This window comes from Phymastichus coffea, unplaced genomic scaffold (assembly GCF_024137745.1).
Source record: "Phymastichus coffea isolate CEN01 unplaced genomic scaffold, Cenicafe_Pcof_1.1 PCOF00010, whole genome shotgun sequence".
Lineage (NCBI taxonomy): Eukaryota > Metazoa > Arthropoda > Insecta > Hymenoptera > Eulophidae > Phymastichus > Phymastichus coffea.
The window spans coordinates 1,736,820-1,751,904 of record NW_026706821.1 but is presented as its reverse complement, the minus strand read 5'-3'; the positions used below and the strand labels follow the sequence as shown (position 1 = coordinate 1,751,904).

The 15,085-nt window shown below is 39.2% G+C and overlaps 1 protein-coding gene across 1 annotated transcript in view; it reads right to left on the bottom strand.

Moving 5' to 3' along the window:
• The window catches only part of LOC131671543 (probable pyruvate dehydrogenase E1 component subunit alpha, mitochondrial), a 284,027-nt gene that overhangs the window by 102,212 nt on the left and 166,730 nt on the right, over window positions 1-15,085 (bottom strand). The gene's annotated exons all lie outside the window — the stretch shown is intronic.

Below are 15,085 nucleotides of genomic sequence, written 5' to 3'. Positions count from 1 at the left end.
GACAAGCCTCCTCAGCTCTGGACCAAACCAAGGAGCATACTTTTTCCTAAGGCATATTGTCTTCTTAGGTGCAAATTTATTTATGGCCTCAGTTAAATTATGGTTGAGGCATTCCAGCGCTCCCTCCAAATCCGACTCAGCAGCACCAACAGATGCCCAATCGCAGCGTGTCAAGAAGTTTAAAAGCATATCCGGGCGAATGTCACGAAAGCTGCGATAGGTAAAGCTACCCGCCGAAGGAGAAGGCACACGGACGTCAATCATGACCTCAATAATCGCGTGCTTACCAAATTCGGGGAGCAATTCGTTCTTCTGGTCCGTGATCGTGTCGCATGCGTCGGTCAGCATGACATCAATCCATGTGTGGGAATCACCCACGTGATGAGTCGGGCCATGCCGAACCAAACTCAGCGACAACTCCCCACCCAAACGCGCGATAGAGAGAGCATCATCCGAGCCCGAACTCATATCGGCATTGAGATCACCCATGATGATTTTATGACTGAAATCACCACAGAGATCCCTCAACACCTCAAAAAGATCCGAGCCCTGCTGCAAGGGCACCTTAGGCGGACGATAGATGACGCCTATAAGCACCGGAGGAGAATTGCCCGTCTCAATACTGCAAAACAGGTACTCTGGTATTCCCGGTTTGCCAGGCCCTTGGGTGGCGGATGAAGCCAGCCTTGTAATTTTAAATTCTTCACGTATGAAGAGGGCAACACCGCCCCCATTAATGTTGCGATCGCTTCTTATCACCGAGTACCCCGGAACCCGTATGATGTGATCTTCAACCACAGGTCCCAGCCAGGTCTCAGCAACCCCAAAAACATGATAGATGGCATCCCCAGCCAGGAACAGACGAAGCCTCTCAACACGCGCTCTAAGCGAGTTAATGTTGAGAAACCCAGCCCTGAGGAAACCACCGCGACATGCAACATCTCTGGTGCTCACCGTCCCGAGTCATGCCATTGGCGAGTTGACATCAGTGCCCTCTCTGATCCGCTGCATGCTCTCTCCTCCCGATAGCGTAGCGCCCCTCGAGTCGGTGCTCAACTCCGCTGGCGACTGTGACCCGCCAGTCGACTCCCACGCCGACCTAATCGCCTGCAGATCCGCTGCCGTCTCGAACTCGTACGCCCTCTCTCCTGTCCTTCGTCGGACCAGAAATCTCCCACCACTGTGCCACACATACTTGAAGCCAAGCCCCTTTGCTACCGGCTTCAGGGTCAGGAATGTTTTAAATTGAGCTTGGGGCAGGAGTTCATTAATAAATAATTTCCTCCGTGGCACCTTGGCAGACAACTCCGGCCCGAGAAGGTCCTTGTCTAGGTCCTCAGTCGTAATGCAAGCACGGGGCATGCCACGCTTCGCCTTCATTATATCGCGCAAGAGTCCCTCGTCTCTAACCCCTACAATGCAGGAGGGCTGGGATGACCCTGCTCTCCGTTGTCCCTCCTGACTCACCGCCCCCGCACCCACAGCGCCCTCAGCTGGCCGGCGACGAGGCCGCGAGACCCTAACCCCCGTCACGCCCTCTGGCGTCACCGAAGGCATAACGACCTTCAGGGCCGCAAGAGCTAGCCCACGCAAGTCATCAGGGGAAACGTTGGACGCTTCGTCCAGAAGGCCATGTATTATGACCTCATGGCCTTCAGCGCCTCCACTTTGTGGCAACGAAACCCCCTCCAGCACACCAGACCGCACTGCGTCCCCTTCCAGGTTCAAAGCGGCACCTCTGGAGCTTGAAGCGGGTGTTACATTGATAACCCCTTTGTCAATGCTGGCTTTGGCCTTGTCATGATTAACGTTCTTTGGGCTGCATTTTATGTTGGTGACCCGGCAAGCACACCGGACATCACCAGACCTGGTACAAGCTTGTATTAATCTTTCTTCTAGAGAGCGGTTGCTCTCCAGAAGAGTACCGCATAATTTTTGCAGGTCTTTGACCATCGAGGACTGATCTCGGATCATGCCCTCTAGTGTTGCAATGCGCCCTTCACCGGTAATTTCTCCCTCAGTCACAGGTAATGTGGTGACCGTAGAAGGATTTTCCAGTTCCGGATGCCGCTTCACAAGGGCCTTTACTTCATCGACTTGTCGCTCGATGGTATCGAAACGCTGGAATAATAATTCCAGGGTGCTTACCGGAATCAGTATATTATTAATACTTGGCAGCTCCGGCGTCCCTAGGAAGTGCTCATCTACACTTTTGTGCGCATCGTTCTTGTTTGTCACTTCCGCGTTAACACTCTGGTCAAATTCAGGCGCCTGTATAGCGGCAACAGGTTCAGACACACCTTGAATTTCGGTAGGCGCCCTCTCACCTCCAACCAGCCGAACTGTCGTCTGCTTATCGCCAGCCGGCCGACTCGGCGGGCGAGGTGTTCGTTTCGGCGATAGGCCACGCCCCATCGTAGGTGAGGGCATAGATAGAGCGCACGAGCGACGATGGATTGGTACGCTCATGTTGGTGTTTGCACGCAACTTGCTCACCTGATTTTTCGCTGACGATGGGATTGGCGCGGCACTCATGTTTCCATCCGCTGATTTTCGAGTAGCCGATTTGCGCGCTGCGATGCTCGACGTTGCTGTTGTTGTTGCTGGCTTCGACGGGTCAGTTCGGCAGTTGTCGCAGGGGACAGAGAGAAGAACTGAAAAAGTATCATATTTATTTTGACAACTTTTTCACAAACCCAGATCTTATGATTCATTTGAAAAAAAATGGTTTATCGGCGACAGGAACTGTTCGGCATAATCGTGTGAAAGTGAAAGTCGAAATGCCAAAAAAAGCTAAAAGAGGATACACTATTTCAATGCATGAAGTGAATTCAAAATTGAATTATATTACAGTTATGGACTCAAAGCCAGTATCGATTCTCTCTTCGAAATATGGAAATGAACCAAAAGTTGAAATGCAGAGATGGCAGGAATCATCGAAAAAATCTATTCTTTTTCCTCATTGTTTCTCTATGTATAATGAACACATGGGTGGCGTCGATCTACATGATCAACACTGTAATGCTTTGATGCCTACAATTCGAAGTAAGAAATGGACATGGTGCCTTGTATTACGGCTCATCCAAGCATCCTTAGCAAACGCTACAGTGATTTACAATAAGTTACATCCAGACGAAAGAAAAGGTTCCAAAGATATTGTTCAAGAAGTTTGTGAATATTATATTGACAAGTTATCTACCAAACGTCCCCCCAAACGACAGAAACAGAGTGAAACTTCATCCCAAGAACACGTGATGAAACATGGGAGTCTTAGGAAATGTGGAATTTCAACATGTCGGACAAGAACGGAATGGTATTGTGAGAAATGTTCTATGCCTGTTTGCAAAAGTCATAAAGAAGGACATGGCAATGAACAATAATTCAATCCCACCGATTATATTTACAATAATTCATGCCAATATTGATGGATAAATACAATAATTAGCTTCATTTTATACGATTTTTTGAAACACTCTCAGGAGGCCGAATGTTTCTTCCTTCATTACAATAACTAATTGGCCTCTGACAGAAAAGTGTTATATAGGTTTTCGTCTAAACTTTACCCCCAGAATCAATTTCCGCATTCAGATTTTGAAAATTATAAATTTTTTTATAATTTGTTTAAATAGTTTGTTATAAACAATTGCAAAGGACATAAGAAAAAATATATATATTTTATTTTTCACTTATGCAAAGGATAGCACAGTTTATTTTTTGCTATTCCAGATAGATTTTGCTTGGGACTTGACATGGTCACTTTTTCTCCCCAACATGCAATTGTTTATTCCTACGTTACACTAACAAATTGAATTCTGACAAAAAAGTGTTATATAGGTTTTCGTCTTGATTTCACCTCCAGAATCGATTCCCGCATTTAGATTTTGATAATTATGAATTTTTTTGTAATTTGTTTAAATAATTTGTTATAAACAATTGAAAATAACATAAAAAAAATACGTATATTTTATTTTTCACTTATGCAAAAGATAGCACAGTTTGTTTGTCGCTATCTCAACCAGTCTTAGCGTGGGCTTTAATGGGTTAATGAACGATGAAAACGTGGCGATAAAAATTAAAGAGAAAAATCGAACTTCCGAACATATTAAAACAAAAATATTGATGAGAAGATAAACTAAAAAAGGTATAAATAAATTATACAAAAGAAATTTTTCGATTTGAGCAAAATTGAATGAGATGCGCGAAGATTAAAAGTTGAAAATATAAGTAAAAAGGGAACACGTGTTACGATAACAAAATAAAAATGATTAAATCAAAAGATGTTAAAGTACCGGTGTTTGACGGTCAAGACTACGCCTTATGGAAAAAACGAATTGTATTCCATTTAGAGTGGAAAAAATGTAAGGACCAAGCGACGCGTGAAAAAACAGAGAAAGACACTGATGCAGTAGCGTGGAATGAATCGAATATTAAAGCGATGAACTACATATATTCGAGTATATCTAACAAACAATTAGAGTTCGTGGGTGATGAAACCAGTGCGTTTAAAATCATGCAAAAATTTGATAATATGTATTTAAAAACATCAACTGCTTTACAAATTATTGTTAGAAACAAACTTGATAGACTTAAATTGAAAAACTTTGAAAATTCAGAAACCTTTTACCTAGAGTTTGAAAAATTAATTAATGAACTAAAAGGTGCCGGTGCAACTTTAAATGAACCTGAAAAACTTGATTATTTGCTAAAAACTCTTCCTAACTCTTTAAGTTATCTTGGTGATTTAATTGATACTTTAAAGGATGGAGATAAAACATGTGAATATGTGAAAAACAAAATATTTATGAGTGAAACTAAATATAAAAATTCAAATGACAATAATATAAAATCAAGTGCGTTTAAAACGGAAGCTCGTAACGTAGAGTGCAACAAATGTCACAAGAGAGGACACTATGCAAGAGAGTGTCGTAGTCGAGGAGGTGCAAGAGCACAATGGCCAGGAGGTGGCCAGTACAATCAACAACGACAATATAGTCAACAACAACAGTCTTCTCAGCATGAACAACAACAACGGCGTCAGTACGACGGCAATTACCAAGCGAGAGGTTTTTTCAATAACGTCGGCCCGACAACAATCAACAAAATCAACAAAATTTCAACACAGGAAGAAGCTATGGTTTTAGAGGAAATAGGTCCAGAGGACGTGGTCGAGGTTGGTATCAACCCAATGCAAGGTATACACACAACAATCAAGAAGACAATCGATCAAGTGAGACTTTCTTTACGCGAATAGAAATGAATAGAGAGAATGAGTTTGAATGTGTGAGTAAAGATAAGAATTGCAATAATGTTTGTGTGAATGGTTTTCAAAAGGTAAATTGGATACTTGACAGTGGCTGTTCAGACCACATTATTAATGATAAATCATATTTTATTGAATGCTCAAAATTAGATAAACCTGTATATGTTAAAGTAGGTGATGGCAGACTCTTAAAAGTTACAGAGATTGGAAAAGTTTTAATGTACTTAAATGTATATGGTATAGAACATGAAGTAAAAGTATCCAATGTATTTTTTGTTAAAGAAATGGATAAAAATTTACTCAGTTACGCGAAAATAACAGATAATTATAAAATTGTTGCTATCCAAAACCAGTCGTCAAATTATAACAGAGTTGGTAAAATTATTGGAATAGCAAAAAAGACAAATGGTTTAAATGTACTAGAGAGTCAAATAAAAATCAAAAATTCATTTTCATATAAAACAAACAAAATGACTAAAAAAGAAAAATTCCATAGAATGCTTGGCCATATAAATGTTAATTATTTAATTAAAATGTGTAAAGAGAATTTAGTTGATGGATTACCGAAAAATTTAGAAAATATTCACCTAAAATGTGGAACGTGTTTACAGAATAAAATGCATAATTTGCCATTTAACAATAATCGTAGGTAAGATAAGAGCAGGTAGAATTCTAGAGATAGTACATACAGATTTAAATGGGCCACATAGAACTACTGGTTATGATGGCTCAAGTTATTTTTTGACATTTCTCGATGATTACAGCAAATTTTCTATTGGCTATACGATAAAAACAAAGAATAAAGTTTATACCTGTTTTCTAGATTACATAAATAAAGTTGAAAATCATACAGGTAATAAAATAAAATATCTAAGATGTGATAATGGAAAAGAGTATTTAAATAAAGATATTTTTAACTTGATTAGAGAAAAAGGAATCATAATGGACAATTGTCCACCTTATGTACATGAGTTAAACGGTACGGCGGAACGCTTTAATAGAATGATTATGGATTCGGCACGTTTGTTTAATGTCAGAAGCAAATTTAAATAAACCATATTGGCCTGAAGTAGTTTTAACAGCTAGCTATCTTAAAAATAGAACAATTGCGAACACTATTGAGAATAAAAGTCCTTACGAAATATTTTGTGGTAAAAGGCCAAATATTGAAAATTTAAAATTGTATGGAAGTAAAATTTTTATAAGAACGCCCGAAATTAAAAGAGATTTAAAATGGGATCGGAAATCAGATTTTGGTATACTTGTTGGTTACGAGAAAGTTGGTTATAGAGTATTAATAGGTAATAGAATAACTGTTGAAAGACATGTAGATTTTGTAAAAGACGATGAAGTTTTAGTTGATTTTGAAGGAGATAATGAGAGCGAAAAGGAAACAGATAACGATGAAGTATTCAAAAGTCCAAGTAAAAATAAAAATTTGAAAGAAAATCTAAGTCCAAAAGTTGAAAAAGATAAAAGTATTGATAATGAATCCGATGAGTATGTTGAGTGTGATGAGCAAATTACACCTCGTAGGTCAACAAGAGTAAAACAAAAACCCGACAGATACGGCGAAAACCAAACATACTATATTTACGTAAATTATGTTAATGCTAATAGTCCAAAAACATATGAAGAAGCTTTAAGTAGTAATGAATCGGAATTGTGGAAAAATGCTATGCAAGAAGAAATAAATTGTATTAATAAAAATAAAACTTGGAAACTAGTCGAGAAACCTAAAGATAAAAAAGTAATTGATGTAAAATGGGTATTCACAAACAAAGCAAATAATATTAAAAAAGCGAGATTAGTTGTAAGAGGTTTTCAACAAAGAGAAATTGTAAATGATATTTATTCACCTGTTGCAAGAATCCAAACGTTAAAACTATTATTAGCCTTCTATGTTCAAAATAAATATTTAATCGAACAAATGGATGTTGAGACCGCATTTCTCAATGGAAATATTAAATCCGAAATTTACGTTAAACAACCAAATGGTTGTGATGATAAAACTGGTCGAGTTGATAAATTAATAAAAGCTTTGTATGGTTTGAGAGAGAGTCCACGAGCGTGGTATGAATGTTTTGATAAATATATAAGAAGTCTAGGTTTTGTAAGAAGTAACAGCGATTACTGTTTGTATATTTTACGCGGTGAAGATGGTGAGAATATTTATTTAATATTGTCTGTTAATGATTTGCTAATATGTGGCAAGAAAATTGAAAAAATAAACGAAATTAAAGTTAAATTACAAAATAGATTTGCAATGAAAGACTTAGGTAAACTGAAAACTTATCTTGGCATAAATATTGAATACAATTTTGAACAACATAAAATGATATTAGACCAATGCGAATATATTGATTCCTTAGCCGAAAATTACAAAATAAAAGATAGTAAATTGTATAACACTCCTATGGAGCAAAATTTAATTTTGGAAATAGCACAAACAGCATGAAACGACATTAAATATCGAAACTTAATTGGAGCATTGTTATATATTAGTACGTGTACAAGATTGGACATTACCTATAGTGTGAATTATCTAAGTAGATTTCAAAACTGCTACAATGAAACTCATTACAAATATGCTCTGAAAGTATTAAAATATTTATATTTAACAAAAAATTTAAAATTAACATACATTAGGAATTTGAAAGCAGATACTTTAGAGTGCTATGTTGATGCTGATTGGGCTGGCGATTCGATAAATCGTCGTTCTACATCTAGATATGTAATAAGATTTTTTGGAAATGTAATTTATTGGAGAACAAAAAAAGAAAGTAGCGTCACAAAGTCTTCAACTTCTGCAGAATATGTAGCCTTGTCTGAAGCTGTAAGCGAAATTAAATTTATAAAACTCTTATTAAATGATTTCGAAATTGAAATAAATATACCCATTAAAATTTATGAAGATAATTCAAGTGCAATAGAAATAGCAAAATTTGGAAATTTAACTAAAAAATCAAAATACATAGAAATACATTATCACTTCGTCAATGAATGTTATGAGCGAAAAGAAATTGATATTGTAAAAATAGACTCTGAAAATAATTTAGCAGATATATTCACAAAAGCTCTTGGTAGATTCAAATTTGAAAAGCTGAGATCACTTTTAAATTTGAAAGTCTAAAGTTTATGATTTATTGAAATTATTTATTTAAGATTGATTACGAAAGAAGAATTGAGTTATTAATGTTGTTTGAAAAACAATTTATTATTATTAAGAGAAAATTATTATTACTATTATTATAAAAATCAAATATTATTATTGCAATTCATATAGTCAGAAAAATAACTGTACTAAGTTTATTACAGCATACAAATTTAAGGAGGCGTGTTAGTTTTGAAGTAATTGTGTATGCTGTATAAAGAGAGTATCTATATATTGTATACAATCGAGTATGGGTATGAGGATACGCTCGCAGCGACGTATGAATATGTAAATAGAGCGCGAGCAGTTTAGTCAGTCTGCCACATTGCTAGAGCGAGCGCATCTCGTAATGGCTCTTATTTATTTTTACATTACGTAATGAAACGTAACATAACTGAAATCTATAAAACTCTGTAGTTATATATTAAATATTATATTGTTTATTACTTAAAGCAAAAATATTAATCAATGAACATTTATTTATCGATCCTGCATAAAAATATTTAACAGAGGTATCTGTCAGAAGGCTCCAAAACAATCTAGAGCACTTATATACTTGGCGTGCTGGATTTTGCGCAGGATCACATCCATATAAGGCAATGAATATGACGGAACTTTCGACACTGCATTAACTTTACGGTAGTCGACGCAAAATCGATACGTACTATCAGGTTTCAAAATCATAACTTATTAACTAAAATGGGCTTGACCATTCGCTCTGGGACTTCCGGATTATTCCTAATCGTAACATTTTACGCACTTGCTCGTGCATTTCGTTCTCTATCCTCTTAGATACAGGGTAATATCTTTGTTTAATTGGACTCCGGTTGAGGTCTTTGTCATGTGCGATCTAACTTGTACAACTTATCTGTTCGCAAGAGGAATCGGGGAGCAACTCCCGCATTACTTTTTAAATTTCTTCTCTCTGCTTATCTGTCAGATCTTCAATCCCAAAAGAGGCTGAGATCGTTGCCTCTTCAGTTTTCTCAGAGGAGAGAATTGCAGGCACGCCTTCGTCGCAGCCATCATATGTCAGTCTGTTAGATTTAGGATCTAACATGGCTGAAAAGGCGCGTTTGAAGTCGGCATCTAAAGTGCACTCAATGTCGACTTCAACTAAAATCAGGGAGTCAATCGTACGCGTTACGCCTTCCAAAGTAAAAGGTAACTCTACGCTACCTATAATAGGTACGTAGTGGCCATCAACTGCCTTTGTCCCGGGGCCCACATACGGTCGCACGCGCCGGCTTAATGCGGCAACGATAGAGATGACGATGGAGGATAGTACAAGAAGTTCCGGTGTCCCAAAGTCCTCGAAAAATATAACCGCTGACTTCAACAGTCAGCCACCACCTGGGGAACTTATCGACTAGGGCGCTTATAATGGTACCTCCATCGCTGGTAGACTGCACGTTGGAAGGGCTGACTTGGGCTAGCATTGAATCACCCATCGAGTTGTGCGGCACCTGCGCTACTCCCATTACGTCGCTAATTTCAAAGATCCTGGTGACTAGGGGAGCAGTAGGGACCTGGTCTACCTGCTCCCTCTCTCTTTTTTTGAATCCTCATTTTTCTTCTGCTGGGAAGAGCAATCTGGGCATGTAGCCTTAGTATAACCAGGCCAGCTACAGTTCCAGCAGAGGAGTTGGTTGCTATCAGGGCCAGTTTCTTTATTCTGATTTCTGTTGGACACAGGAGTAACCGCAGTAACGCGATTACCTCCGGGGCGTCCTCAACTTCTTCTGCCTACACGTCCTCGACCATTATTGCGAGGAGAGTCTCCCTTGGAACTATTAGAATTTTCCTTCGGAGTTGTCTCGGACTTATGACTAGGACCTCCTTTTTTCTGTGGCAAAATAGAGGTCTTAGAAGCTTTAAACTCTAAGCTTTTCTTCTCGAGGAACTTCATAAGTACGTTTTCTAGCTCTGAATCGTCAATTGGCTGTGTTTTCTCGCTTAGAGAGGACCAGAAGGCTTAGCCTTAGTGATTTTGGTGCGCGGCTTATAGGCTGTTTCAGGCCAGGCGGCATGTTCAATAGGTGGGGGTGGCTTCCACTGTCATCCTCTTCAGCCTGTCTGGCTCTGTTGAGGAGCACCTTTACGTCCGTGAGGTTCTCTTTAAATGACTTAAGTTTCTTTTGGAGCTTAGGCAACATATTGTCTATAACTACCTTAATTTGGGCCTGCATACTCCAAGGCGGATCGAGCATTTTCATACTAGTAAATAATGAGACAACATATTCAACTACGGGCTCGTCAGCGACTTGCGTACGCAAATGTGCCTCTATTGTCATAATTCTTTTATTCCTTCTTAATTTACTGTAGGTTGCGAAAGCGGCTTCTTTGAATTCGCGGAAAGTAGTCCACGAGTGCGATACCAAAAGAGTGCTGACTTCTCGGATAAGGGAGTCATAGAGTTTGACAGCTCTTCGTTTGACACTTTGTCTAACAGTCGGTTTTCTTCAACTCGCTCCAAAAATTCCTCAATGCTCAGCCCTTCGTCTCCGAAAAACTTTATTTTCCACTCTCTTACCGTTTTCCGAAAGTATTCGGAAGACGTCGTATTCAGTGTGGTTGCTTGCTGTGAGCTAGCAGTTTGGCTTCCTGTTGGTACGCTGAGTGTTGCCTGCTGCGGTGTGACTCCTGCCGAAGTACTGGGCAGAACCCCCCTCGCCCAGCTCGAGTACACGGAGGTGAACGAGCACGCGAGGGAAGTCACGAGGCCGAGCGATAAAGATGTACTGGAAGGCGTATGCTTCTCCCAGTGCGAGGATGTAGGAGGATGAAATATAGACAAGGATGACGAGGTCATCGCTAACGACAATGATAAAGGTACTTGTGAGAGCATTGCGGAGGGCTGTGTTGTCGAATGGAATAACGGCGCTTGCGGATTGAGTGAGGATGGCGTATGAGAATGCGTTGTATTACCAAATTGGCTTGGATGGTTATAATAGTTCAGTTCGAAATTATCTGCAAATTGAACATTTCTGTTTCGCGTGGCCTCTAAGCATGCCTGCTCCGTAGCTTGATGTTGAGCAGTAGATACAACTGATTTTAATTGCTTGTGCAAATATTACTATATTATGGTGGAGTTAGCTCGTTTTTGAGTTATTATCCGATCATACTGTGCTATTTTCGCTGGTATGTTTTCAATTTCCTTTTCTATGGCCGACGTATGAATCAGAAAGTGTTTATGTGCCAAAAACGCATCAATTTCTACTTGCAAGAGCCTTCGAAGTTCGTGTGCTACGGCGTAAGGCACAAAGTGCGACTTACCGTCTGGCATCACTATTTGCACGTTATTCATTTAAGCTGTGGCTGTATAATTTGCTGTAGAACCGTAATTCGAAGTTGCTACATTTGTTGACGCGATGCTAGTCGTTGTTGCTGTTGAAGCCATGTGCTTAGCAGTAGCAGCGTCTTGATTTTATCCGGTATTTTGTGAGGTTAACTGTCGAGGTCTTAGCAACTATCTATCGTTATCTGCCAGGATCTCTGGTTCTTCGACGGGTCTGCCTTGTAGCGACCTCGTAGTTATATGTTCGTTATCCTCTAAATTCGGCTGCCCCATGGAGTCGAGGGCTTCTTCTGCCTCTAAGACAGTTTGCAAATCTTTCCGGATTTCCGCTGGTAAAGCTTCTGACATAAAAAATAAACGACTAAGGTTATCCGTCTTTCTTTTGCAGTTTCTTCATCTAGATCGTCTTTTGTTATAAAGTCCTGAGCTGAGTAGTCGCCATTTAACCTACGAAATAATCGGTTTGCTCGCTCATACAGCGTTCCGTCTGTTCGTAACTCTGAGTCAGTAAGCTATCTACCTGTAAGCTAGGTAACTGTCTCACCCAGTTTAACAATTTTTTACCAATACCTTCTTTGAAAATTGATAAGTCACTTAGTGACCATTTTGTCGCCATATTGTACGTACTCAGATTGACAATTTACCTACGAGACAATCGAACGGCTTGTTTAAGTAAAACGAAGAGTGAAAAGTACGATAATCAGTTCAAGATAAAATATATTAAATAATTGTTAATTTATTAATTAATTATATTAATAAATGTTACTAAGTTAGACATACAATTGCTATTTAAATAATTATATACTAATTGTTTATATTGCAAGCTGTAAGATTGTGAACAGAAGAGAACATTTAATGATTTTTATAATGTTTATTATGCGTTACGAGTAAACGCAGGGGTAAATTAACTCATAGCTCGCTGCTAGCAAATCAACTTATAATATAATATAAGTCGCATTAGGGCATAGCCTACGCAATCTTTATATCAAGAATATATAGAAGAAATCATAAATTTCTATCTGTATATTGGCTAGGACAGCAAGTCGTGCTATGGCATGCCAACACGTAATTTACTTGTATTTATGATTTTCGAGTATATTGGTCATTTCAAAAATATGCTCGGTTCTCAATACAAGCAATAGCTTCGAGAATATACGTTTGTGTAGCGATGAAATTACACTCGTTTATATTTTGGTATTTGATAGCGATCGTCGCACATGTGGCTTGCCGCGCGGCTCGTGTTTACAAACAACACCCTGTGAGTGAACGCGCATTTCTTGTCCTTCCTAGAATTCAGCTTTTTAAAACTTTGATCTCGATAGGATTTTCGCTGCGCACGCCAGCACCATAACGTTTGGGCGCCAAAATGTAACGGGGATATAGACCGCTACAATATATTAATTAAACTGAGATCAATAGTGGTCAAACAAATGCAGCTCTTCGCGGCACTGCGTTATGCTACGCAAGACCGGCCCGCTAGGTCAGATCGCCAACTGGCCCGCGGAGAGCGTCGTGGGTCACGCAGTTTAAATCGCGAAAGTTGAGGGAAGCGGTAAGAAGGAAAGGGTAGTTCAAAAGAAAAGCCATGCAGTTTTAGCAGTATACAAATATATATAGTTTATGTACGAGTCAGTGTACAGGGCGGTTCAAAGAAAGCGGCGAGATAGGCAAAGCGAGAAAGAGATCCAAGGAATGGTCGGTACTTACATTAATCGAAGCCTCTCAATTACGCCTCGGCACGATTGCCGAATTCGCCTAACAGTACAATCGCTTGTGCGAAGGAGGAGGAGGTATTGCACGCACAGTTGCACCTCACTAACTTGTCATAGTCAAAAGTCACTCTCTTGCCGCGAGGCCATTCACAAAGAAAAGCTAATACGAGTGCACGCACGACCGAATGCCTCTGCACGGCTCGCGATCTATCAGCTAATTGCCAGCCCTTCGTTACGCGGTCCGCGGCGCGCGGCTTGTCATACATATCGCTATGCCTATACGCGCACGCGGTCTCTCTCTGCCGGCGCTCTCTCTTACCTTCTCCGCAGTCTTCTTCTGCTGCTGTTAAGGGGAAATATAATTCAAGTAGTACAACATTTATATATATGATATTCTTAATATTATCGCCGTATAGAGATAGAGACATAACAAGCTGACGTCAAACTCGTTATAAATTATCTTTAAGTAAAACTTTCCTTTGCTTAAATGATATTTATTATAGATTTCTGACGAAAAAATGATATGAAAGAATAAGGAGTCGGTTTTGATAAAGACTTGTTCTTTAAAGTACCGTCGTTAAATGAATGAAAAATTTTTTTTCGCAAGTTAAAGGGGTTCAAAAATAGTAAAAACGAGTTTTTGTCATCTTAGGTTAGAATATCTTAAAAATTTAGGGTGATGAAGCAATCTGAAGTTGGATTCGAATTTAACGCATCAAATTCCTTCGGATACACCGAGTCTAGTCTGTGGATGTAAAAATATGTTGGCCTGAATTATTACAAAATGCAACCTTAGGTAAATTGTAGATACGTGTGTTGTAAGTATAATAGAAAAAGAAATATGTAGTATACGAGGTCTGTCCGGAAAGTATCGGGCCTATGTTTATATCTTCGAGCCATAGTGTTCGAGCGACCTTTACCGGACAGAAACGTCAACAGTAAAGCCTCACGATTCTATTGGTTACTTACTGACACCTGTCAGACGTATAGTTCATGCGCAGCGTGTCTTTGTTTACAGTGTCTTTTTCGCGTTCGTCGGATTTTGATATTGTCAAAAATGACTGAAAAACAAGATTAACGAATTTGCTTCAAATTTTGCTTTCAACTCGGAAAAACGAGTTCGGAAACTATTGAAATGATGCAAAAGGCCTTCGGAAGCGAGTGTATGAGTAAACCACGAATAAAAGAGTGGTATAAACGGTTCAAGGATGGTCGCACTTTTGCCGATAGTGATTCTCGTTCCGGCCGAACTTCGACGACAAAAATCGCAGATAATATTGAGCGAGTGCGACTTGCAATCGAACAAGATCGTAGTATGACTGTGCGAGAACTAGAAGAAGACCTTGCGATACGAAAAACTATCATTTTAGAAATTTTAACTGAAAATTTAGGAATGAAACGCGTGGGTGCGAAATTCATCCCAAAATTGCTCACAGCAGAGCAGAAGAACATTCGCTTAGAAATCGCTCTGGACAATCTGGAAATGGTCAATAATGATGATAATATACTTAGAAAAGTTATTACAGGTGACGAATCATGGGTTTATGGTTATGATCCTGAAACAAAACTACAATCTTCACAGTGGAAGCATTTTGAATCGCCAAGACCAAAAAAAGCACGTCAAAGTCGGAGCAATATTAAGTTGATTGTTTTTTTCGATT